Source organism: Corvus cornix, chromosome 4, assembly GCF_000738735.6.
Source record: "Corvus cornix cornix isolate S_Up_H32 chromosome 4, ASM73873v5, whole genome shotgun sequence".
Lineage (NCBI taxonomy): Eukaryota > Metazoa > Chordata > Aves > Passeriformes > Corvidae > Corvus > Corvus cornix.
In genome coordinates, this window is record NC_046334.1 from 18036934 (window position 1) to 18059875 (window position 22942).

Consider the following 22942-nt stretch of genomic DNA (forward strand, 5'->3'; position numbering starts at 1 on the left):
AGAGAGCTGAGCTGGGGAAGGGGGCTGGCTGCAGCCTCTGTGTTAGCAAATGAACCAAAACACAGGGAACTGTTGGTGGGAGATTGCGCGGAAGTGTCTGGGTGCCTCATGCAGCCAATTTGCTTGACTGTTAACTTTAGCTAATGGCTTATGGTCCTTCTAAATGTCGCCATCATACATCCTGTTTCTTTTAGTGACTATTCCAGCAAGATGCTATGATGCCAAGCTTGGCCAACTCTCTTTTCATAATGAGGTCCTTGATTATTGCAAGTTTTAGGTGTTCTTTAAGGTCTGTGCATTTGCCTTACGCTCTGTGTTAAACAGAGATGAGGCAAAAAGATGAAATGGCGTTGAGTTTTGGGGTAGAAATCTGGTTCTAGCTAGCTCTACCTGAAAACCCCTTGGGGAAGGGCACTGCAAAATTTTTTTTGCAATTATGTGCAGTTTCCCAGCAGGGAGTCAGCTAACAATATCCAGTGCAACCCAGCAAGCAAGAAATATAAAGCCAGGAGCTAAACAAAATACAGAGATTTCATTATAAATTAGTGTTGGAAATTAGACCCAGGCTGTGAAATAACCACAATTAAAATTCAGAGAGCAGAGAAGAAAAAGCTTACCTAGTGACCTCTGCTTGCTGCACAGGGTTAGAAAAGAAGCTGTGCTACTTTAGTATTCTAGCATAATTTGCACATTACTGAAATTGTTAGGAAATTAAAGGAAAACCAAGGGACTGAATTTTAACTGATGAAGGTAGCCTACAGGAAAGACAGGGAGGGGCTTTTTACAAGAGCATGCAGTAGCAGGACCAGGGGGAATAGATTCAAACTAAAAGACAGTAGGTTTACATTGGATAGTGGAAAGAAATTATTTACTGTGAGAATGGTGTGACACTGGAACAGGTTGCCCAGGGAAGCTGCAGATGCCCTATCCCTGGAGATGTCCAAGGCCAGGCTGGATGGAGCTCTCAGCAACCTGGTCTCGTGAAAGGTGTCCCTGCTTATGGCAGAGGGCTGGAACCAGATGATCTTTAAGGTCCCTTCCAACCCAACCATTCCATGATTCTATGAAAAGCAGCATAACCCAGCTGATATCAAGGCAGATAAACTGATCTAGAAGAGCTAAATATGTTCCTCTAAATCAAGAGCTTCCCCTCTCACTAAGCCAATGTAGATAGAGAAAGCAAAGCAGCTTTTTTCTCACAAGTCTGTGCACTGAAACTAAATGATATGCCTCTATTCAATGGATATGAGCTGTTTAGGCATGAAGAAAATGATCTCAAAGTTAACTCCAGAGGGAGAGAGGTCCATAATAACTTAGATCAGTACAAAGTGATTTTTTGGGGTAATTCTTTGGGTTTTGAATTTCCTTCAATCAATTGATTTTACTAATATAAAAGCAAATTATTCCCAGTTCAGGTTTCTTATGAACTTTAAAAACCTAAAATGCCAAACCAACAACAAAAAATAGTAGCAGGATTCTAACACAGGAGCTCCCAGGAAACAAATTCAAAGGCAGCCAAATAAAACGAGATTAAAATATACAAAATACTGCAATTTAAAAGAAAACCACTGAATTATTGAAACTGCATAGAGGAGATATCATAGCAGTACTTCTGATCAGCCTGATTTAAAAAACAGACTGTGCTTTTTTTTTCCTCTGCTTTGATGTCAGGAGGTGTATTGTAAACTTTAAATGATGTATGTAGTTCAATCAGATTGATCTGGAAGGTTCAAAGACATTGTAATTTTTTGAGCATTTATGCTTTATCCTATGTGATGGAAAGTATGTTGCATGTCTACACAGTGTAACCCTTTTAATACTTTGCTGTAGGACTGAAAACAGAAAACACTTTTCTGCAGAGTGACAAAATCAGCAGCCTCTATAGAACAGCCCTGTGCTGACCTTCGCTGTTCTGGGTCCCTCTCGGATGCAATCAATGCAATGTCTCACCCACTCGGGGAGTGCTCTGCTCTTCCCAGTTGCTTATTTTGCTATAAATTTCCATACAGTCTTTGCAAGCTGCCTGATAATTGCAACGTCAGCTGGCAGATTTGAGCTCGAGGGCAGCTTCTGGATCCCTTGCTCTCTGAGCACAGATGACATTCTCACCGCCCAAGAGGTGCAGGGAGCTTGTGGTGACAATTTTGGTGAGGATGCAACATCCAAGAACCCTCCCTGTGCAAATGTGTTTCGGCAGAGCTGCTTCCACAGGACACTGATATCCCTGTGGTGCTCCACACATAGCAGGGGGGATGCAATTCGTGCTGCCAGAGGGGTTCTGTCAGTGTTGGCTCCTGAAAGGAGCTCATGTGTCAGCAGGCAAAAGGGTTGTTATTTCCCTAACGGGGCAGAGACTAGGTTTTCTATACATTATATGCTACTTAACATGGAAAGAGATGGTTTTTGTCCTGGCAGGGAATTCTGACCCATGCTTCTGGCTAACCGACCTATTTTGACAACTCCTGCCACTAGTAGTGAGTAGTGGTTTCAGGCTGTGACGGGTAAGTCTGAAATTACTTGCCTGTTATGTTAGGCATGCTAGAATTTGGAGCCTCTCTCTTAAAAACTTCTTCATGTAAGTAAATGAGATGGAAAATATACCATTATTTCCCTTTTACAGAAGGAAAATGGAGTTGCAGACCAAAGGAGTACTTTAAGGCCGGGTGCAGTAGATGGAAAGACAGCATTAAGGTGTAGCAGGCTTTAACAAATAGCTTAGGATTCTGTGCCTTTGCAAAGGGCTGATCTCGGCCAGGAAGAGGTTCAGAGCTCTTCTTCCAGTATAGGCAAAGCTGAATTCAGGAACTGTTGTAAAGAATTTAAATCCTAAAGATTTTCCTCTTCATTACTTGTAATTTTTTTAGGTAGAATCTACTTAGAATTTCTTACTTCACCAAAAGTGCCACACACAAATAACAAGGCTTTGTAACTCTGCATCTTTTAATGGAAACTTTAGGTTTATTTTGGCATTTCTGTAGGGCTACTCGAAAGACTGCAGGATGGACCTTGATTGCTCAAGTCCTGTAGCGGAGAATAAACGCAACGGCCATAATTGCAGCTACACCTCTTTACACCAGCTGAAATATGTGACCCCTGATCTTTGATTACTCTGGCAGAACAGAGTGCTAGAAGGCAGGGATTTTTCAGTGGTCCTTTATCTACTTGAATTGTCTGGCCAGCTACAAGGTGCAGAGGCTGTAAACAAGGGACAATTGAGATAGCAAACCGATCAATTACAGAATATTGAAAAGATCAAGGAAATGGCAGCAATACTGCTAAAGCAGATATGGAAAAGCCCTTCTTGTCCAATAACCTCATTCTTGTGACAAAGATTATAACAAGATGGAAAACGGCACAACATGAATGCATTCTGGTGGTGATGATTGCTGTGAGAATTGGGACTGGTTTGTACTTCACCCACTCTGTCTCTCTTTCCTAGATGCTGTATCCCAGGCAACTCAGGCAGAAGGTGTTATATTTATTATGTCCCTGTCGCTTTTTATCTCTTGTAGTGGAAACCGACATTAAATTCTCTCCCCATCTTCCACTCCTTTAAACAAGCAGGGAAACATGACTGCATTACCTTCTCTTAATCTCCTAATTAGCCCAGCAGAATATATCATTTTCTTCTCTAACTGATAAGGTGCGTGCCATGGGTCTCTCAAGTGGCTGCTGCCAGCACATTTTCTGCCTCATCTTGTACAAGGGGCTGCCCTGTACTTATGGAGATGGGCTTGGTTTCATTTCCACTACACAGCAGGTTCAAGGCCTTAAAAGAGGCAAGATCTGGAGACTGCACAGAGAGCTTGAGAGATGGCAAGGTATCTGTCTGGAAAGGGTAACGCTTACCTCGTCTGTACAGGGTCTATTAGATGGCTAAAGGCCATAGTTAAAAATTACATATAAATGAAAGACATTTCAGCATATTGTAAGATTTCTGCTTTCAGCTTGAGAAATCCTTTTTCTTTTCTTCTGTATTGAAAAGGCTTCTTTGAGCCATTGAAAATGCTCTTTATATCCCAGAGGTTGTTAGCAGTAGGAGGTGTGGAGGGAGAATCCAGCTTTGGCAGTCACGGGATCAAACTTGCCCGGTCAGATCTATATTATTTTTGATACGTTGGTGAATGTTAAGGTCATCTGGGTAAGATCAGAGCTGGTAACTAACAATAAAGAGGTGACAGCTTCTTACAGCTGCCTTTGAATGCAGCTTGTGGTGCAGTTTCTCTCTCTCTCTCTGTGAAGTTTAATGTTCCAGCATAAACCACTGCTGCTGTGGTGGCAGTTTCACCTGAAATAGAGTTTTAAAGTTTGCCATCATGCAACTTTCTGCTGCCATCTCCCAGACGACTGCGTGTGCAAGTGGCACACTCAGCTAAATAATGATGTAGCTTTCATCTTCTCCTAATGGGCTCCTTTCCTTCTACTTATCTCTGGTGTAAATCATCCATTCTGGCAAGGCTGGCCAGAGGACACAAGTCCAGCTAGGGTCACAGTGAAGGCTTCTTTCTCTTGTTTGTTGCCCCAAGGTATGTTACACCTAGTGAAGTCTAGTCTGATTTATTTCAGCCATCACTGCCGTCCACATGATGCTGCTGCCTGTAACTGGGAAAGTCCAAAAGGAATGGAATGGAAGTGTCAACAGCAGTCTGAGTCAACTCCATCTTCTCTGAGCTGGCAACGCAGGGCCGTGAGATCCAGGTAAAGTCACAACCTCTAAGTGCTTACCCTAGCTTGTGAGCTCCCCGCTGTCCTCAATCTCTGCTTGCTGCTCACTTCCAGGGTGCTGCAGTGGGAAGGAAATATTTGCAGCCTGGGACTGCAGCCGGTGCTCCTGGCCTGGGGGGACTTACCTGCTGCTGACTCAGGATCACATGTGAGCAGATAAGCCAAAATTGGATCCACACTTTGACAAAGATAGAGAGACTCTGCTCTAGTCTGTTAGCGTCACAAGGCGTAAAGCATAAGCAACTGCAAGTTTCAACACAAAATTTTAATTCCCTTTTGTTTTGCTCTCTGATCAACTTAGCTGACTTCCTTCATACTCCTTAGCAAAACAAGGGTCAGGATTTGGAGTGATAGGTGCTCCTTGGTCTTCATCAGTGCCCAGAGAGCTGCAGAGGACTCTTGCCACAAAGCCAGGGAAGTCCTCATTTAGAGGATGGGGAAGACAGAAATTGCTCTCCTGGTGATGAGGGGAGAAACAATTCCTTCTGCCTGACATTAAGTTATCCTTCAGCACTGCCCATATCAGGCAGGTCTGTCCCACTCACTGTCCCCCTCATTCATTTGCAGAAGAGTAGTTCAAAAGTCAGAGCTGCTGTTTGAGAGTTCATCTATCCCTTTGCTATCCTGCAGATAGGCCAAGACAACATCTTGTTAGTATTTAAATAAGCACATCTGTATTTTTGCATGAAATTCGCAGTCATTTAAGCCTCGTGTCTGGTCACTGAAATTACCTGCTCTCTAACTCGAGCTTTGCTTTTAAGCCTAACTAGAGTGTAACACTATTATGCAGTCATTGCCTCTCAAAGGAGGGATGATTCTGAGCCTAATCTACCATTTCTGGACATTTTTTTTTCCCCATGTTGCTACTACATTGTGAAGTGCAGGAGGATTCTGCACCATTTACATGAAAATGAGGCATATCAGAAGGAAATTAGGAAAGGGAGGGGTGGAGTAGGGTGTGCCATATTCTGATGCTTCCCTCAGAGAAATTGCAGAGCACCCTGTCCTATTCTGTCTTGCTGGAAATGCATACCAACCTAGCCAGGGAAAGTTATGCACTACCTAACTCCCTTGCAAATGCAGTCCCTTGTAAATGTAGACTGTGACTGAAATGCTCTTGGCTTCAGCTGACCCAACAACCTGGTGCTGCTGACTCCCCACCCACCAGTAAAAATTATAACTCATAGTCCTCTGTGGCTCTAATCTTTCTGTGTTCAGATGGCACAGGGCTTTTGCATCTCCCTCTAGGGAAGGCAGACAGGTCACTGTTCTTGCAGACAACAGGGACTCCTGGTCCTCAGTGCTATGCAGCTCTGGGATGCCAAAAGGTGTTTGTGATCCTGGGGTTTTGGTTTTTTCCCTTTTATTTTTTTAGGGAGCAGGGGAGGTTGTTTGCCACTCTTGTTTGCATTAGAGCTTGCAGGTGCTTTATGCCAACCAAAAATATGTATGACACAAAAATGCCAGCTGATGTGCAAGTCAAAGAGCTGCAGCTATCACTGGGCTGTATTTTTGGAACTGACTTGGATCCAAGGTTTGCATATTTTGAACAAACCCACACTGGTGTAGATCGACACAGACAAGTCCTCCCCCCATTCTGCTGAGTGACTGACTCTTCCCCCGACCCACTCTCTCTTGATCTCCTCAGAGGTAACTCGACTACGGCTTCAGGGCAGAAAATGACAGTCCAAAATGAGCTGAAGAAAACCCTCCAGAATATATCTCCTCCTCTCCATTACCTCAAAAAAATTAAACTTCTGTTTAGTCTGAAGAGCTTCTGTTGCTCTTGAACCATATCTCCTAATAAGTTTCTTAGAGAAGCATTTTTCTCTATGCAAGTAATTTAAGCCTTACATGCCCTCTAGCTGTTTTTTAATTAAAAGAAAAATAAAAAAAATCTTGGCCCAAGTAGAGGGCTTAGGCTGTTGATTGACTACAGCAAGGAATTTTGTAGGAATTTTGAATTTTGCACTGCCACATATGAAGTAAGCCCTATAAGTATAACCCCGACCTGAGGCTGGGATTTTTAAAATTAGATCCTTAATAAGAAAGGGAAGAAATAAATTTGACTTTGAATAAGCATAATGCAATTTCCCTTCACACAAATTGCTCCTTTATTATAGCACAGATATTCACATTTATCAGTCTAAATACTCAAGTCATATGCAACTTCATTTTGCTGGACTAAGCTCAGCCCTACCTAAGAGGGAGTCCATTGCTACAGTAGTTTAATTCATAGGTGCTCATTGTTTATGCTGCCATAGCCCACCAAACTCACAGGGCCAGCAGCTCCCCTCCTCTCCCTGTGGCTGAGCCAGGACTGTCTCTGTAGTAAAATCACAGAATGGTTTGGGTCGGAAGGGACCCTTAAAGGTCATCTAGTTCCAACCTCCCTGCAATGAGCAGGGACATCTTCAACAGGTTCTTTTTGCTCAGAGTCCCATCCAACCTGACCTTGAATGTGTCCATCAATGGGACATCCACCACCTCTCTGGGAAACCTGTGCCAGTGTTTCACCACCGTGGTTGTAAAAGATTTCTATCTTATATCTAATCTAGACTTACCCTTCCTCAGTTTGAAGCCCTTCCCCCTTGTCTGTCACTGCATGTCCTTGCAAAAAGTCCCTCTCCATCTTTCTTGTAGGCTCCCTTCAGGTACTGGAAGGCCACAATTAAGTCACTCTCAAGCCTTCTCTTCTCTAGGCTGAACAATCCCAATTCTCAGAGTCTGTCTTCATAGGAGAGGTTCTCCATCCCTCTGATCATCTTGGTGTCTCTCCTCTGGACTTATTCCCATGGTCCATGACTTTCCTGTGTGGGGACCCCAGATGCAGCACTGCAGGTGGGGTGTCACCAGAGCAGAGCAGAGGGGCAGAATCCCCTCCCTCGCCCTGCTGGCCACACTGCTTTGGATGCAGCCCAGGTTGTGTTTGTCTTTCTGGGCTGTGACTGTGTACTGCTGGATCATGTCCAGCCTCTCACCCACCAGCACCCCCGAGTCCTTCTGGGCAGGGCTGCTCTGGATCTGTTCATCCCCAGCCTGTGTTGATATTGGGAATTTCCCCAACCCAGCTGCAGGACCTCGAATCTGGCTTTGTTATACCTCATGAAATTCCCATGGGCCCACTTCTTGAGCTTTTCCAGGTCCCTTTGGATGGCATTCCATCCTTCAGCTGTGTGAACTGCATCACTCAGCTCAGTTGCAAATTCGGTGTGAGGGTGCACTTGATCTCACTGTGTCATTGATGAAGATCCTAAATATCACTGGTCCCAATACAGACCCTTGAGGGACACTACTTGTCATGGATGGATATTGGGTGGTTGACTTCTGCCCTCTGGTTGCCACCATCCAATCAATTCCTTATCCATCTAACGGCCCACCCATCAAATCCCTTTCTCTCCCATTTACAGAGAAGAATGTGGTGGGGTAATCATGTCAAAGGCCCAACAGAAGTCCATATAGACGACATCAGTAGCTCTCACCCTGCCCCTGATGGAGTCACTCCATTACAGAAGGCCACTACTTTGGTCAGGCAGGACTTGCCCTTGCTGAAGCCATACTGGCAATCTTGAATTACCTCCCTGTTCTCCATGTGCCATGGTAGCAACCATCTGGTGCTGTGACGGTGCCATGCAGCTGGATTTTTCAATATTGTGGAGTAATTGTCCTTTGATTTTCAAGAATATTAGGTTTTCACAGACAGGAGAGAAACTGAGAATGAAGGAGATAGCCTCATTTATGCAGTCAAAAGCAAATCTATCCCCTTGCTGAACCTAATCCAAGGGATTTGGTGCATGCAGTATCTCAGAGCACACTTTCCCTGCTGTGCCATTCCTTCACCACAGCAATGGACATAAGGGCCCAGAGTTAGGGACTCTGTGGTCAAAGCATTCCTCTATTGCAGCTTCTCTTGGTGGTTTCCATGGGCATGGGCAGAGTCTTTTGTTCACCATTTCTGGCCTTTTCATTTCAGAGAAAGATGGTCAGGTTTCTGCCCTCTTCTAGCAAAATACTCTCATCAGGCTTACTAGGGAAATTAGGGAAAATTTAAAGGTTTGCCATGAAAAAGGAAGGTACAATTGGGTTGTGTAACTTTACTTCCCTATCCTTGCTGGCAGCACGTGGACGCAGAGGCATCCCACCCCAGACTAGTGTGGGACTGGTAGTTGTGGGCAAGAGTCTGATGACATAGAGGGCTTGGTTAATGCAGCAGAGCACGTCCAGTGGGCAGAGTGACTTTATGTAAATTAACCAGTCAGGAGATAATTAATGGCAGAGCTGCCCCCAGCATGGTATTTGAGAGCTGTTTTCTCAGAATGGGCTGACCTTACACCAGTGGCTGGGGTAGAAAATGGCCCAAGATCAGCACTCTTTCACCTGTCTGTTTCCCATATCTTCCTTTTCTTTTATTTTTATTTTCTTTTTTTTTTTTTTGTTAAGGCTGACTTTCTTAGCTGAGAACAGGCTGAGTATGTCCAAAGCAACTCAGCAGCTGGTGAAGATAAAGTCAGAACTGTCAGAAAACACAGAGCAGAGGTATTTTTGCAGGTTGAAATGAAGGATCGGAGAGAGACAGATTTGGATTAAAAAAAAAGGAATTAACCTTGAACCTCTCTCCAAAGTCTGATTTAAACATGAATCTCATTTAAATTTAAAAAAAAAAAGGCAAAAAGTATAATTCACTGAGCTTTTTTATGCAGTGTCTGCAGTTTCTGGTTTGGGGAAGCGATGAGCTAAAGACAGCCAGAGTGCAAGAGAGTGGATCTGACTACAAACATCACCTGCACAGGGGCAGAAGCCAAGAGTTCATTAAATTTTCCCCCGAGTTTGTGCCCTGTCCCCTGTCTGGTGTGCTGGATTGATCATCAGGTGGATTATTATCCCCTTGACAGTGCTGACAGACATAATTCTTTGCAGCAGCACCAGAGACAGGCTCCTTACATACAGGGTTAGATGAACCCATGTCTTTGTTTAATATTTTGTGAGGTCCTGGTGAGGGATAATATTCCCTGTTAATCCCTGATTTAGGTGGAGCATGTCAGGATGAAACTGCTTTTCACAAGGGAGTGTTTCTTGGTGGATACTGTTTCACACAAGAAGTAGGTGGTGAGGGAATGGAGGACTAAGGAGGAGAAATGGCACATGATTCAGCCTGAATAGATGGCTGAGCAAAGAAAAGTGCAGTAAACTGCTTGCAAGTCAGAGAGGAGCACATAAATGAATCCAATTTCAAGGCAGGAACATACAAAAATGTACCTCTAGCCCTTTACATCTTCATTAGTCTGTTTTTCTGATGCTTGAAATACCTTTTTTTCCACTACATATTCTCACAACTTTCAAATAACTAGAGAAGGGGTAGGAGAGGAATCAGTTTTGCAGTGAGCTCTGAACACATCTAGAATGATGCTAGTAAACATGAGCTGATGAACCCCCATGTTTGGTTTCGTCTTCCTGAAGTTGTACAGCCCTCTTCTTCCATGCTGGAAACCTTCTGTGAAGTACTTTTTCAGTGATTAGTGATTATCCCTTGGAGAGAGATCCAAGGGGTAATCCCTAACCTGTGAGATGGACAGATCAACAGGGATGCTTGACCAACAAGGTAGGGTGGGCTCTCAGGGGAGGAGAAGGAGCTTATTTTATTTTGAAGCACTGCAGTAGCAAAGCCCTAGAAAGGTTTTCCATTTGGGGTTGTTTAGTTCGGGTGATTTTTCTTCTAGTGGAAAATTGTGCTTTTTTCCTATTTAATCAAAAGCCCAGTTTGCCTGATCGGTTTTGATGGAAAATTTTCACATAGGTCTTTGTTGTAAGACACCAACACGACAGAATTATCCCTTTATCTCAGCAGATGTGCTTTCCAGAAGAGGAACATCTCAGATGATGAAAACACTGCAGCTTTGCTGCCTTGGCTCTATCAGACAGTTTTTTTATGATAGAGAATTTGTCTAAACAGATTCTTGTCATTAAAACTGAAATGCTTTGTGGACAGGTTGTGGATTTGCTCGAGTTTTTACTGCTAATTTTTTACTGCACAGTTATGTGCCTTCTGTAGTGACAGTATGTGTAGGGATATGGGATCAAGCCTCTGCTTTGTCCTTTACTTGAACTAGTCTGTCCTGAAAGGATTCAGATGAAGCCAAGTCATGATATGAAAGACTCCTGTTTCTGAGGCTGTCAAAGGTAGGACACTTTTTGCATTTCACATCTGGAATTAGAAAGTAGTGTTTGATCTAGAAAAAGAAGTTTTGGCCTGAGTCCAATTAAGCAGAAACCTTTGAGGGACTGTATTTTCTTTTCTGAGGACTACAAAAGAGAACTCCAAAATGCCTGTGTAATTCTGCCACCAACCACAGTAGGAAAATCTTGCTTCTTGTCAACACCAGAACCTTTAGAAAAAAATCTTAAAATATAAAAGCAAAATTAGTAGTTTTCATTTCTTTTGAGGAACTCTGACTATTTTACCCAATTTTCATTCATGAAGCAACACATCTGGATGTGTCTGCAAGTGCATCAGTTCACAGGCTCTTGGAAATGTCTGCCTGCTGTGTGTCCTTGCAATCCTCACTATTCAGTTGGTACTGGGAGCAGTGGCCCCTCCCTGGTCAGCAACAGATGCATTTTTCAGCGTGTTTGTTTCTCACCTGTTGTCTTCTAGAAAACCCCATGGGTGCCCCAGATGGAAAATGTATATACAGCAATGGCTCTTCAGTAAGGACATCTGGGTATTTAGATTACAACCAGCAAGGACAAATCATTTGTGATCGGTGAGGAAGCCTTTTGCAACAGGATATAATATATTGGTAAAAATCAGCTTCCTGGGAGCCAGTGGAAACACATTTTCTTTTCTTCTTCCCCAGCCATGTTCTCCAGCTCTGCTTTCTGCTGATGAACAACTGCCTATGCAAAGGAGATTGAAAAGGGGATTTACTTTGATTAGACCAAAGCCTTTCCTAGCATTTTCGGTCGTAAGTATGGCAGCTTTATTAAGCAGGAAAAGAAGATAAATACGAGTCACAGACTGACAAGAAACTCAATAGGAAGAGAGTAGAAAGTTCTGTTAGAAGCCATGCTCTAAGTTCAGTCTCTTTCTAGCAGTCTCTGATAATCTGCTCAGTCCGAAGAAGGTAACTTTCTGCAAATATCTGACAAATACCGAGTGAAGGATTTCAAAGGGATAAAATTAAAGCTTTAATTGCTGGGCTAGAATTGAATTTATATTCCAACCAGTTAAGGCTGGGAGAATTTCCCCTCAGATTTTCTCTTTCTGTGACCTATTGGTTCATAGCCTTCAATGATCTCCTGCCAACCCTGAACCAAAAGGAAGAGAGGTTGTGAGCTGATCTTTTTCATACAGGGGAATAAAGCCAATTTTATAGGTCATAAATAGGTAGGGAAAGAGCTGAACACAGTTTGTTCTACAGTTTACCCAATGGAAGCTCTTGATTCATCATTTATTTAGGAATACCACTAACTCCTATCACCTTGTTACCCTGCTAGAATTCAAATTAAAAGAAGAAAATGTATGCAACAGTCATGACAGACACTGACTTTATATTACTCACTATGTCCTCCCTCAGTAGCATCATGAAATATTGATAGTAATAATTATTAATGTATGATTAATTATTACTAATGATAATCTGTAGATGAAAACTGAATATGACCCAGCAATGCGCACTCACAGCCTAAAAACCACCTGCACTCTGAGCTGCATCCAAAGCAGCGTGGCCAGCAGGTTGAGGGAGGTGGTTCTGCCCTTCTACTTCACTCTGGTGAGACCCCACCTGCAGGGCTGCATACAGCTCTGGGGTTCCCAAGCCTAAGAATGACATGGACCTGTTAGAACAGGACCAGAGGAGGGCCACAAAAATGATCAGGGGCCTGGAGCACCTCCCCTGGGAGGACAGGATGAGAGCTGGGGTGGTTCAGCCTGGAGAAGGCTCTGGGAAGACCCTATAGCAGCGCTATAGTACTTAAAGGAGGTCCACAGGAAAGCTGGAGATGGCCACTTTATCAGAACACAATGGATGAGGGATAATGTTTTTAAATTCAAAGAAGAGAGATTTAGATTGGATATTAGGAAGAAATTCTTTATTATAAGGGTGGCAAGACACTGGAATAGGTTCCCCAGAGAAGCTGTGGATGCCCCATGCATGGAAGTTCTCAAGGCCAGGATGGATGGGGCTCTAAGCAACCTGGTCTAGTGGAAGGTGTCCCTGCCCATGGATGATCTTTAAGGTCCCTTCTGATCCAAACCATTCTATGATAATTCTTCTTTTCAGTCATTTGGACGGGTAACCAGCAGCTCCAGAAAAGTCCTGTTGGCTGTTCAAGGCATTTAAATTTCAGATGGAAGAAGTAGAGAAGGGATGTTTGGAAAGAGCAGCTTGAGCAAAGAGGCAAAGGTCTGGTCTTTATGAGGGTGAATGGCAAGGCCAGCGTTGTTACCTGGGGCCAGCCAGTGGCAGAGCCTAGAGTAATGATCAGTCCAGACTTTCTTTTGTCTAATAGGACAAAAACCACTGCTTGATGTTCAGATGTGATTCAGATAAGAGGTTGCAAAGACATAATTTAGCTAGAATTTTATGAAGGAATAGTTATTCCCTATCACAAAAAGTTATATACATGTGTTTTTAGCATAATTGCAATGTATGTGCTAATAAGTTATAGAAACATATAACATACATTACCCAGATTTTATATTTTTATCTGTGATCCTTATATGTTATTATGGAATGTGTGGACTAGTTTTGTTAAGATACAAAAGAGAGTACAAAAATGCCTTTTGGTACCTTTTCCCAAAAATGACATTTTGCTTGCTATTCACCTTATCCCTCCTGTGCTGGTCTGTAAGTTTTTCTATCTCTGCTATATAGAAGAGTTTTTCTATCTCTGCTATATATCAAGTTCTGGATGTAAAGGCATGCATCCTTTCTGGGAACTGTCATACTCTATGTAATGTGGAGATAACAGCCCAGGACAAAGAGAAACTTGTGAAAGTCTCCAGGAAATATACTGCAGCTTCATAGATGTGTTGTTCCCTGTTGGATGCACGTTTGAGGATAATAGGGCCAAGAGGGAGTTGACCCATGCTGGAAAAGACTGGTGTAAAGGCTTTTTGAGATGGGACTACAGGAAAATCTGGTCGACTTCTAACATGATTTTTTATAGGATTTATGTTCCTTACCCTAGAAATCTATGTGCTGCTTTATCTTTCTGATGTGTCTCCCTCAGGTTTGGATGGTGTGTTCCACAGACAGCTTTTCTCCTGAGTTAAATCCCCAAAGCATTTAATCTTGAGACAAGATTGCTAGTTCATTTTCAGTAAGGCTTAGTGCAGAACTGTGCTGTTGAATGATATTTCATTATCTGTCACAGCAATAACTGAGAGGGGAAAATAATTGTATAGGGACTAGAATTTGGTGAAATTATCTCTGCATCTGACCAAAGTATGACAAAAGACAGTGTGTTTAACAGCATAATAAAAGTTGCATGTGTCTTTTTTCTTCCAAGTGAAGGAAGGAGGAACACACCCTGTGGTGTGTCTGAGGACTGACCCTTCATCCTCTTTGAAATCTGGTGAGATGTAAGAACTACTTAATTGCTACACCAGCTACAGGCATCTTCTCTGGCCATTTCACACCCTTGAACACTCACAAGAGTGGTGCCATTTTGTGACCACAGGACTGTGGTTACAGCATGAAAATACAGTAGTTTTTGATTCTGTAAGAGAACAAAATTATGGTGGTGATTAATCCAGCAGCCGTGAAAGCAGCTTCCGTATCGTCCCCTAGGAAAAAGTGGAAGAAAATGTATTTATTCTGAATGAGTGAGCTTGAAATTTAGTCAGGTTTTTAAGAGAAATGGTAAGACCAGACACTACTTATTTTTTATCATTTTTTAAACACAGGGTTTTTTTGCAAATTGCTGGTCCACTCCCCCATGATAGGTAGATAGATAGGTGGAAAGAAAATCATTGTGGAAAATATGTTCTGCCACAGTAATATATAATTATGTGACAAAAAATACATCAGCCTGTGCTGCAGGCAAGATATTGTGTCTCATTAGTGTTTGGTGGACTTGATCACAAATAACATGTTTCAAAACTGTCAACTCCCTCTAATTCTTTTTCTATACTTATACTCACAGTCACATTCAAAATTAGCAGATTTCTGGAAATGCACTTCATCTGGCCAGCCCTGTTTCAAATTATTTGCTTGAGTAATTAAAGGAACATGTCCTTCTGCAGCTGCAGTTTGAGGGACTAAAAGCAGGCAGGCTGTTCTCAGTAAGGGAGCAGTCATTTTTTACTCAGTTAATGATACCAAAGTGTCCTGTGTGCTGTGTGTTATGATAACTGGCTTAATGCACCTTTCAAAGACCAGTGCTGGCCATGCCAGGTACTCCTGAGACGCACGGGCCAGAAAGCCAAGACATCCCATTTGAGATCAAATATTTTCCTCTGCTGGTTGAAACTGAATGCAACAAAGCCATTAACAATAGCAGACTCACCCTGAGCCGTGGATCTGTGCCTTGATGCTGATACACTGCAGGATGAAAAAAGTGAGCAACCTGCAGCTGAGGGTGCAATCTCATTTTTTTCAGCAGTACTGCTGAAATAGATGCAAGCTTCCATTGTTCAGTTCCTCTGAACTTAGCAGATGAGTTCCCATCTGTTAAAGCAGTGGAGAGAAAGAGAGGGTTTTTTTCTTGATATCTGCAGGTATTTTGAGACGCGATTGGTTTTAATCCCATAGTTTTTAGTACAGCCAAAGCATGTTGATTGATTTCTCATTGTTTCTATTTTCTTGAAAGACCAGTGTATGAAGTTTGACGTGCCATATACTCAGAGACAGACAATAATAAAGCATACTCCTTCGACCTTTTCAGTTGCCTGCACTTTAATTTACTGGCTATTCTCATTCCCTTCTCTTTATGGCCCCTCAATATAGCTGGCAAGGAGAAAATAGACAAGACAGCTAGAAAAAAATGCAGATTATTTAAAAGGATAAAGACTGGCTTTGTCATTCTGTTTAAAGTTTATGATGTTTTGTGTGTCCTATTGGTCATTAAAGTCATGATAACCCATTCTTAGCTATAGCAACTCAAAGTGGCACAAGTTCAACGTCATTTGTAGTGGTTTATGGGTCAGCATCCAGTTACAGTAGAGGGATTGTAATCTGGATGAAGTTTTGTAGGAATAAAAAGATTTTTCTCTGAATTTTGTAGAAGTCAATGTGATTTGTTTGAAAGTGGCTGTGTGGGCAGTTGCCTGACCACTGCTCTGACTCTGACACTGCTGGCTAGTGGAAAATCAGGGGAAAAATAATCCCATTATGGCTTTTCCCCCAACCGCTTTGACTCATAGCAGCTAACCCTGCTGCAGGTTGTGGCAGATTTTCTCCACCACATGGTCATGAAGATAGTGACTTTTCTAACTAATGCAGCGAGTTGAAAAGGGGTAACAAGCTGGCTGTGATCTTTCTCCGTGGACTTGTGAAATACAAGCAGCCGTCAAAACTGCATCATGAGATACTCACTGTGTTTAGTTGTTAACAGCGCCCCACAGAAATTCTGATCATCCTTCAATTTGGTGAAAGCCTAGGGGGAATTGTCACAGTGAGAATGGCAAAAGGAGGATGAAATGCTCTGTTGAAAGACTTATTTGTCTGAGTGGGACATAGTGACAGCAGAGCCTAGATTTTTGTGGTAGAGCTTTGAGAGAGAGGATAGTTTCAGTTTTCTGGTGGTTCTGAAAGGCTCTGAGTTGGAATCTATACAATAAAAAGAACAGGAGTGATGGAAAGGTAAAAATGAAAAAATAAAGCAGCAGCTTTGGTCATTTGGTTTGTTTTGTTTGCTTTTCATCTAATCATTTTGATTTCAGGCTTCCTGTTTTGTTGTTTTTTTTTTTTTTTTAATTTTTATATCTCTGTAGGGTTGCAATAAAATATACAACCAGGAGAATGAGGAAGGGTAGCCAAAGCTTGATTACGTCTGCTGCTCACTGCATAGATTTGTACATTGTTAAAGCAGAACGGACTGGGATGGTCTTCTAAACTGAGCAGAATGCATTAAATTTTACCGCTGAATCCTGCTCCAAGTCCAACAACTGGGACCTGAACTAACTCAAAGTCCTTAGAGTACATATTCAGTCTTGATTTTGAACACTTAAGGATTTACAGATCTAGATTTAAAGATCTAGACATCTTCAAAATATAAGGAGACTGAGACCACCATCCTCTGGATACTCTCAGAGAACCTCCATCAAGACCTGTGGATATTCTGCCAGTTATAAACTCAGTTAAATGAAAAAGCAAATGGAAACACATATGTCTCTTTTTTCATTAGTAGTCCCATTATTCTGAGTTCAAATTACAGCCTGCAGATGTAGGAATGATGTGTCTGATAAACTGAAGGACCTTAGAAGCACTAGGAATATCTTTTCTGCTTGGATAAATTAAGGCAGTGGTGAACTACTAACCCTTCGCCTTCAGTTTTAGAAAGCAGAGAAGAAACCAAGAGGAAATCCTACCTCATGAGTCTGTAGAGCCTGGCATCACTTGACAGCTCTCCCAGGGTGGCATGGCTCAGGCATCAGTGTCTGGTATTGCTGACTGCACAGACATCGCTTCGCTTGGAGAAAATCAATGGGATTCACTGTGGAGTGAAGCGTTACCAGCCAGGTAAAAATGTCAGAAAGAAAGGATGCAGTTATTTGGCAGGGCTAGCTGAAAATTTTCCATCTTAGTGCTTTTCTACTGAAAACTGTGGGTTTTATTAAAGCCTTTGTTCTCCTTAAGCCAAAGTCATTGTCCAGAGCTTGAATCTGTTGTTTTCATTTTGGCTTTGAAAAATTCTGATTTTGTTTGGGGCAAGACAAAATGAAGGTCTGAGCTAAAAGTCAAAACTCAGCAAAAAACTCGAGCAAATTCAATCACAAGGCATATTTCCACAGAAAGAGATAAATCTGGATTCCAATTATGTTTGTTTAACTTTTTTATCAGTTAGTTCTAGCTTTCTTAAAATATATCAGGATTTTGTGGGTATTCTCTAAAGAACTGGGCCAAAAAAAAAAATAAAGAGAATTCAGACTATGAGTTGGTTTTGAAATATTTGATATTTGAAAAAGAGGGAGCTCAGACTATGGTTTTACAGGTATAGCCATTTGTCCCAGTTTTCTCCAGTGACATAAATTAGCTCAGCTCTTTTGCAGTCATGGGATCAAACTCCAAGCTGATATGAATCAAAGCACCTCTATTGTTGATAGCCAAATTTATGTCTGGAATAAAAAGACTCTCTTCATGAAGTCAGGTGGACCACATCTGCAGGGGTGTAAACTTCAATTCATGAAGTTACCTGATGCAGATCAATGGCAGATTTGACCTATTTGAGGCTTTATTGAACAGTCTGAATCATTGCTGAGTTGTCAGCATGCAGTTCAGCAACTGAGAAGCTTTGAGCAGGGTAGCTTGGTCAGACATTGTTAAAATTAATCTTTGGAGGTGTTTACTCTGTTAAGGCTGTTCTACATAGAAGAGCTGAAAAGGGGTGAGATTGGAACAGTATTTGCTGATAATGCAAATTGTACTCTCAATAGGATAAGGTACAGGAAATGACCTTATATCTATACATTCTTTGCTGGCAACTTTTAATTTTCTATTCTGTCTTTTTTCTCTTGGATGACTTACTGTTGCACCAAGCAATTCACAGACACTGTCATGTGTGTGGGATGGAAGGACAGAAAGCCCCAAGTCTTTGTGCCCTGATATACAGAGAGAACTCAGAAGGAGAAAGATGCTTTCTTCCACTGTGATTTCTGCTTTTTGCCCAAGCAGCTGCCTTCTGGTTCTTCACAGGGTATTTTTAGAGAGTGGACATACCTTAAATACTAGTCTGAGCCTTTGTATCCACAAGCTTCTTCATAGACATGAATCCTTAGTGAAGATCAGAGAAATACTGGGAGAGGAGAAACTGTTTTCTCAGCCCAGCTCCTGACTCTGTCATTGTCCTATTCAAAGAGGATTTCATAATTCTCACTGGCATAACCTGTCCAGAGAGCCCATCTGAAAAATATTCTCAACAGATAGCACTGTATCACCTGAGGGGGCACCCTTATATTCCCTTAACCACCTCTAAAAGGATACCTTTAAGACAAAGTTTTAATTCTCTGCTGAGTCCTTCCACCCTCCCCTGCATACACAGACTCTTCTGTATTTCAGCCACTACTGGCTCTGAGGAAACAGGATAAGGTTATGTCTTACTACCTGCAGCAAATAACAGCAGATGCCATCGTAGCAGCAAGAGGCAGTCACAGCATGTCAGCAAGATTTTATTCAAGTCCTTGCACCCTCCCCTGTCGGGGAGGTATGTGTTTATAGCTGACAGAAACTGAGCAGCAAAACCCAGGTTCAGAAAGCCCACTGAGAGTCTGAAGGACGAGTGCTGGGTGCTTTTTTTTGCCTGAGCTCGTGTTATCGACACACAGTTGAGTTGTGGTGTGCTTGGAAAGCTCACATTTCAGTTTCCATCAAATTGGTGCAAATTAATTTATTAATTTAATTTTCTCACTCTCAAAAACCTTCAAACAAGGTTTTCCAGTCTTTCTATTCCAGTTTCAAGCTAAATTTATAGCTTTGATGTTTATACTTTTAAGCATTAATTTGGGTATTTGCCTTATATGTTGTCTTGACTAAGCAATGCAAGGAAATATAACATGAGCAGATCCCTTGTCAGAAGTTGGCTCCTATTTTCATTGGCAGAGCTTGGAGAAGGTAAACTTTCTGGGAAAGATGGTAAGACGGTTGTCAGTTGGAGGTATCCTTTTGCAATTCTCAGCCTGTGATTGTCATATTAAAAAAAATGGAAATAATTCAAACGCAAGATGGTGGCATTTATAGAATCAGAAGTGCTGCTTAGAATATTTCTTGACTGTTATGACAGTCTTTCTGCTATGCCCATTAAATTTCCTGCAAGTGTCTCCCAAATGACTCCTGCACAATATACTAATGAACAAGAAGGATTAAAAAAAACCTACTATGAGGAACATCTACTCTTCCAAAATTATTTCAGCCTTTTTGACTTCTGCTATGAGTGTGTTCATTTAGGTACATTTATGGAAAGACTTGGGCTTACCCCTGCTTGCAGAATGATGGTGTATCCTATCCCCTGCATAGTGGCTCTCAAACTGGGCTCTGCATTTTCCGTGATGGCAGACTCCTATCCTCTGAATTCCTTGGAGAATTTCTTTGGAGGTAGTTACTTGCTAAGATATACCAGTGCTGCTCGGTTTCAAATTGGAGTACTCTTTTAATGTTCCAGATAACTTGGATTTAAGAATAAAAGCGCATATTCACTTAAAGGTGTAGTTTTTCAAATGAGAACAAAAGGATATACTTAATGAAGAGTCTGCTTGAGTGCTTCTACCTCCTCTTTGGTTAAATTAAAATCTCTATTAATACAAGATGCAACTTTTCTACCTACAAAAAATGCTATCATGTTGCTGCTTTTGTAGCGTAATTTTTTTACTTTCCTAATTACATGGCTTCATAAACTGGGATTATAAGAAAGAATGCTATCTATCAGGACTTGTAATAAAATTAGAAGTGCTGGTCAACTACATAATCCATGTTGCTTTTGTATAACCTCTTGCTGTAAAGGCACCAAGGCAGATAAGTAGGGTGATGAGATAAAGTGTATGTTCTGCTATATTAATATAGCTTGAGATGAATCTTTTCTGATTCATGAGATGTTTTTTAGTGTAAATCCAAAATAAATTTATTTTACCAGCAAAGTTCAAAAAATAATAATAAAAAATTACTTCCTCCCACTCAGCTGACATCAGTAGATGTGTTTGCCTCACCTAGAATGCTCTACGATATTCCAAATTTATTGTGACTGTAAACAACAATTCTGCTTGCTTTATGGCTTTCCTGGGCTCCAACAGTAAAACACAATATCTCTATCTGGTTGGAATTATGTGTTATAACAGTTTTATGGTGGGGGGAGTAAAGCTCTGATAAAAATAAAATAGAGTTTTGCTTTTTTGTGTGACCTTGTCATTTGAAAAAACATTGCACTCTAACGAGATATAATTTAAAAGACCTCTGGGAGCAAATTGAGTTTACTGAGAGATTTCTGAGAGTAATTACTTACTGTGAGTTGTCAGTGCACTCTGTTACAGATCCTTTCCTAGCAAATGTAGATATCTGGGACTGTGTAGAATGGATTAAGGCTCCTACCATTAACGTTTGATGGGAGACAGTAGTGAAAAAGATGGATGCTTATATAACTGACATTTCCAGCATTTATGGCCATAGACTAAAATGCCAGGCGCATAATTTCAAGCAAAATGGCAGACCCAACTCAATAATATTTAATGATGTAAGAGACCTTGGCTGGGAGAATAGCTAACGGAAGTCATTGCACTGCATTTATCGAATTGTTAAAATGAGTTGAATAATAATTGTGTTGGGCAGGAGTTTTGTTTTAGAAATTTATTTCTGTGATCTGGTACTCCAAAAATAAATTATTTCTCCTTCCAGTCAACACAAAATACAGAAAAAGATTTCAAACTAGCTAGCTTGATGGCTAGATTTTTACGCTGACTTTGTCCTGTGTTTACAGCACAGAAATATATTCAATCGCTCAGACACGGTTTGGAAGATTGGATGAGATTGACTGGACAAGCAAGTGAAAGATAAAATGGCCTTCCAGAAGAATCTCCTTTTAGTGTTTGACTCTTTGCAAAGTTGGGCCTTTTTGTCTATCATCACACATCTAGGAATGTTCAGATTCAGATTCTGTGGAACTCGTTACAGAGATACTTGTGAGCCAGGACTATGATATCACTGAGAACGTCAGGAAACAGAATATTAACTTCTTCCGTTAATACTTTAAAGTATTAGCAATTCTGTTAATACTTTAGCCTTGAATAGGCAGAAGGGACTCGAACTGATGGAGAATCTCGAATTGGTAGAGGTCTGTAGGGGTCTTGTTACTGGATCTGCGGCCACAGAGTCTCCCATGGGTCTTTCCCAGGCAGTGCTTCTCCCTGTGGAGGGCACAGAACAAAGGTGGGCTTGAGGAAGAAGTGGGCACGACCTACCATTTCCAGCCAGAGGATTGTGCAGGCTTTCCAGAAGTTTACAAAGGAAAAATGGACAGTATATGCATTCAGGTTAAACAACAACAAAAAAACCCTCAAATTCTTACTCTTTAAAAGAGAATTTTTAAAGCATTTTGTCTCTTCAAAAAATCCAAATGTCTCGATTTGAGTATTCTGAGTATTCTACTTATAAATAAAAGGAAAATTTGGGATTGGGAAGAAATAAGAGACTCTTTTTTCCAAAGCCAAGACAGTCTGGAATTTTTCAGGTCAAACCAAAACCAGATACAAAAACAGATCACTGATTTGGTGTATACACCTCTCTATCAGCACGGATTAGCTTCTTTTAGCTGTATATGGAATAATCATCCAGGCACCTCTTTAGCTTTAGCACGTTAGAAGGTGAAGCAATTGAGGACATGAGGTAAGTGGAGGGGTAGAAGCTCCCTAAACACCCCACTTCTGTTGACTGCATCCTTAGCACACCTGTGTATCCTGCTGCCCAATATCCTGCCCCCCTGAGGATTCCTTTCCAATGAATACAATCCCCTTGTTCCCCAGCAGGAGTGGGAGACAGAGTATCCCGTTTGACAGGGTTTCAGCACAGGCTTTACTTTTATTTTTGTGGGCTGTCACCTTGAGGAACCATTTTGATTCTGCTCACCATTGACCAAGCTTTCCCCCCTGCTTTTTTTTTTTTTTTTTTCACATAAATTTGTCAAAGCTGCATTACTGTCAGCGGGCCATGACATAGCTCTTAGCAGTACTTAGTAAGTCTTTCTGTTCTGTCAGAAGTAAAACCAAGCCAGGAAATAGCCACACTCCACATCTGAGAAGTGTAGACCAGGTTAACACAAAACTTATGGGGACTTGAGCTTAACTGCAGAATGTCTTAAAATAGTTCAAGCGTGGGAGGAATGGAAAGGCTGTTGTTAATAGATCTCATAGGTAGGGTTGCTATAAACCCCCAAGAAATGAAGTGGTGGAAAGTTTCCAGATACTAGAGAAGTTTTAGGGGGCATTTCAAGAGCAATGATTAAGTACTTATTTTTAGCCTTGCTTGTTCGGTACTGAAAGAATCTGCTTGACAATCTGAACAGTTTTCTGAGCTAA

General features: G+C 41.6%; 1 long non-coding RNA gene across 1 annotated transcript in view; it reads left to right on the forward strand.

The window, feature by feature from the left end:
• The window catches only part of LOC104697215, a 477817-nt gene that overhangs the window by 80255 nt on the left and 374620 nt on the right, over window positions 1-22942 (forward strand). The window contains exons 5-8 of the long non-coding RNA XR_005601811.1: window positions 4567-4698; window positions 11378-11486; window positions 11580-11687; window positions 17220-17408. This is a non-coding gene — a long non-coding RNA (uncharacterized LOC104697215). The remainder of the gene's footprint in view (window positions 1-4566; window positions 4699-11377; window positions 11487-11579; window positions 11688-17219; window positions 17409-22942) is intronic.